Raw genomic sequence first — 5,013 nt, forward strand, 5'->3', positions numbered from 1 at the left:
CACTCAATTTTCTCAATAAAGCAAAAATGAGGTTTTTGATTGACCATAAAAGCCAAAAAAGGGTCTAGCCAGGTGGAAAATGCCCCCAACCCATACCCATACCTCGTGGGTACTTAGATTTCATGATTTTAGGCCTTTAGGATTAATTAGGGACCTTTCTAAAGTTAGGATAATTTTAGGAATTTCTAACAACTTTCAAAAAATGCAAATTAAACACTAATCTGGATTAGGGGTAATTAATCTTGATTATAATTGATTAGTAAAAAGGTCACTAACCTAGTCCAACTTAGATCTTGAGGTTACTTGATTAACCCTATCTATCATGTTAGAATATATATATAATTCATGTGTATCAAGCGACACTACAAAAATATTGTTATGAAACATTACATTTACTGATTACAGAATGATACATTCATTCAACTCACAATAAAAATAAAATATGAACAACAGGGTTTTCTTGCATAAGCAAAGTATTAATTATGCATTCACTTACTTCATCAGTATACATGTTCATAAAGTATTAAATGATGGAATCAAACATTTGAAAGTAAAACAACACACAACATATAATAACATAATAATGTTTAGTGTATCTAGTAGGATCTTGACATATCGAGTCGTGAGAATAAAAATGATAATGTATGATAGGTTGAGGCAAGGCCTCACATCCTCCCCTACTAGGCATGAACTTCCTCTTGGAGTACATAAAAAAGATAAGGGTACTGAGATCACATCTATGCTACATCCTCCCATGAAGCTATGACCTCATTGTAACAATCCCACTGGACCCTAACCTAATCCAAATCTTAGCCTCAAAGAGCTAGGGTATGTAGGATCTGACTCCACCTACAAGGTATCCCAATCTATAATATGAGACTCATTATAAATGCATCCACTAAGTACTAAAATGTGAAACACATCATGGATGCATGACAGGCTAGGTGGCAAAGCTAAATGGTATGCAACTAGTCCTATCCTCTCTAGGATCTCAAATGGTCCAATGAATTGGGGTGCCAAATTAGAGCCCTTTCCAAAATGAATCAGACTCTTGTGTGGTCAGACCCTCAAGAAAACTCTATCACCGACTTGATACTCTTGATCTATCCTCTTTGCATAAGCATACTTCTTCTATCTATCTTATGCCTCTCTCAAGCACCATCTAATTAGGGTCACCTATAGCTCCATCTCCCTTACTAATTGAGGACCAATAGAGACTCAATCCTTGATCCTATCCCAACTCAAGGGCATTCTGCATGGTCTTCCATACAAGACCTGATAAGGCAACATAGCTATGGAGGAATGGTGCCCATTGTTATAGGAAAACTTGAAAAGATGTAAGTATTCCTCCCATTTGACCTGATGTTCCATCACATACATACTTAACATGTCCTCCAAAACCTAATTCACTTGCTTAGTCTGACAATCGGTCTAAGGATGGTACACTGTACTAAAATTGAGCCTAGTGCCCAATGCTACTTGTAACTCTCTCCAAAAAGATGAAGTGAATAGTGAGTCTCTATCGAAAATAATCTTATAGGGAATGTCATGAAGTCTAAAAATGTCCCACAAAAACACCTGAGCTATGTCTTGTGCTATGTATATAATATGCATGAGTGAGAAATGGGCAACCTTGGTCAATGTGTCAACTGTCACCAAAAGGGCATCATGGCAGCAAGATGACATGGGAAGACCAACAATAAAATCTATAGATATAGAATCTCACTTCCACTCTACAATCTCATGAGGCTAAAGAAGCCCACTAGGATGACGGTGCTCTGCCTTTACCCTCTAAAACTTGAGGCATCTCACAACTATGTTAGCAATCTACACTCACATGCCTAGCCAGTGATATAACTATCTCAAATCTGCATGTAACTTCTTAACACTGGGGTGCACTGCATAAGGTACTCTATGAGCCTCAAGTACAATGACCTCGTGCAAACCCCCAATAGAAGGTACATACATACATCCTCTATGATGCAAGAGTCCATTAGACTCCAAAGAATACTATAAATACTTCCCTTCCAAGGGTCTCTAAGAATGCACTATCTAACTAACTTTTTCATAAAGCTCATCTGCGAGCAAGTGCTATAGGATCCACTCTCTCAAGTCAGTGCAAGTAGTCATAGATGAAAGCTCATGATGGCTTCTACATAAGGCATCTACAACCACATTCTCCTTTCCCTTGATGTAATGAACATCAAAATTTTACTTACAAAGGAACTCCATCCACCTTCTTTTCCTAGCATTAAGGTTCAGCTAAGTAAATATGTACTACAAACTCTAGTGGTCGAAATGAAGGTCGAATCTATGACCTAGAAGGAAGTGTTTCTACCTCACTAAAGCATGAACCACTACAGCAAGCTCTAGGTCATGAGTAGAGTAATTGAGTTCATGAGTCTTTAACTTATTAGACTCGAAGGAAATAGGTCATCCCTCATACATAAGGACTACCCCTATACCATCTATAGATGCATGAGTGCACACCACAAAATCCATAGAAGGATCTAGCACTACTAGGATTGATGCACTCATGAGGGCTCTCTTGAGCTCTTGAAAATCTCTATCAAACTTCTCTATCAAATCATATTTCTTCCCCTTTTTCTAAAGAGATGTGATTTGGTGTGCCAATCTAGAGAATCTTGCAATGAAGCATCGATAATATCCTACTAGTCCCATAAAGATCCTTACTTCAGTGACACTGGTGGGTGTTGGCCAATCCTTGATGGCCCTAATCTTGGATGGGTCTACTGAGATACCATCACTTGATATGACATGATCCAAATAATTTATCTTGATTCTATAGAATGCACACTTTGACAAGCTACTATACAACTAATTTTTTCTCAACTTCTGCAATACTTGCCTTAGGTGCTCTTCATGCTCCTTCTCATTTCAAGAATAAATCAGAATTTCATCAAGGAAAATGACCACAAAATTATCCAAAAAAGTATGGAATACTCCATTCATGAGGCTCATGAATATAGCTAGAGCATTTGTGAGGTCAAATGGTACCACGATGAACTTGTACTAACCATAGCTCATACAAAATGCAGTCTTGGGGATATCACTATCCACAATCCTCAACTAATGATAACCCAACTTTAGATCAATTTTTGAAAATACTCAGGCACCCTATAACTAATTAAAGAGATCATTGATTTTGGGAAGAGGATATTAGTTCTTGATGGTTACTTTGTTCAACTACCGATAATTAATACACAAACTAAGTGATCTATCCTTCTTCTTTATGAAGATCCCTGGAGCACCCCAAGGTGACACACTAGGTCAAATATGCCCCTTCTCTAAGAGTTCCTCCAATTGATTCTTTAGTTCACTAAGCTCATGAGTAGTCATATTATATGGTGCTCTTGATATTGGTTTGGCTCTTATCACAAGATCCATATGAAATTTCACTACTCGAAGTGGAGGCATACCAGGGAGCTCTAAAGGAAACACATCTGCAAACTCCTGAAGGATTGGAAAATCATCGAGGGATGGCTCTCCCTCTAAATCTTCCTCTCTTTCACTAATGGTGATAGCGAACAACTAACATCCCTTTTGTTTGCACCATCTAAGTTGCATAGTGGAAATCATACAAAGGGATACTGGTCTCTTTACCCTGAAGATCACTCCAGAGATCCCAAACTCATCCACACATTCTACCCTCTTCTGTCGACAATCCATCTTGGGGCTGTGGGCATAAAGCCAATCCATGCCAAGAACAACATCATAAGAACCTAGAGGGGTAATGCATAGATTAGACATTGTGGACATGTCTCCAATCTACATCTGCCAATTATGCACCATGGAACTAACTGACACTCTAGCTCTTGAGGCTAACTCTACTTACCAACTAACATCCTCACTAATTTCCACTAGCTCACAATGCTCCATTACATATGGAGATATAAAAGAGTTAGTAGCTCTAGAATAAAATAAAATAGCAACCATACTACCCTACATTATACTTGTGGCCTCGATAACTATGGCTTCATGCTCAGCCTAGTGGTTGTCAACCACTACAAAAACTTTGTGAGATCTACCCATGTCACCAACTGTTAGGTCTAAAAAAGCTCCTTTCTAACCACTAGATAATTGTCCCTATGAACACTCTCTACCTATATGACCCATGCCACCACAAGTGTAGCATGGTCCTTAGGTATAAGATTGTATAGCCTATGATTTAGATTGCTATGGGCCCCCTAACCTACTAGATCCACTATAACCACACCTGCAAGACTGCCGAGTCTTCACTGACTACGACTATGGGGCTTGTACCTTGTGATCATGTTTAGGACCCTATGATTGCCACTACTTGGGCTTAGAGCCCTAATAACCCTATGAGAGTTTTTGTTGCTACTGTTGTGGTTTGTGTTGCTAAGACTTTTGGCCCTTAGAGGACCCTATTGTATAGTTCTAATTCCCTTTCCAAGGAGGTTTTTGCTGGGTAGAGTTTTGATTCTGAGACCAATCATGTGACTCCTATCTACCCAAAGTATCCTCAGCAACTGGTGCTATCTCAACTATCTATCTGAAGGTGGTCGAAAAGGCCAAATGGATTGGACCCTGAAGTGAAAAAATCAAACCCATGATAAAGAGATGTACTCACAGTTTCTCATCCTTCACGTATTCAACATATGGAAGGAGTTGGAGATACCTGCTCTCATACTAAGCTATTGTGAGACCCCATTGATATAAAGAATGAAATTTCTCAATCTACTTCTGTCTAAGGTGCTCAGATAGGTACCTCTCTCAAAATCTCTCCAAGAATGACTTCCATGTGAGGGTATCCATCCTCACTCCTCCTATAGTCTCCTCCTAATGCCACCAAATGAGGGCATCTCCCCTTAGCTGATGGAATTTTAGACATGCCTTTAGATTACTCCCATAAGGATGTAATCCAAAGCACCACTGTAGGCTCTGTAACTAGGCCTCTGCTACTATTCCCTTAATGGAACCAGTATAGAATGTTGGCTACAGTCGTATCAACTTTCTAATATCATCTTG

This window comes from Cupressus sempervirens, chromosome 4 (genome assembly GCF_028749045.1).
Source record: "Cupressus sempervirens isolate cs-2001-9-10 chromosome 4, ASM2874904v1, whole genome shotgun sequence".
Lineage (NCBI taxonomy): Eukaryota > Viridiplantae > Streptophyta > Pinopsida > Cupressales > Cupressaceae > Cupressus > Cupressus sempervirens.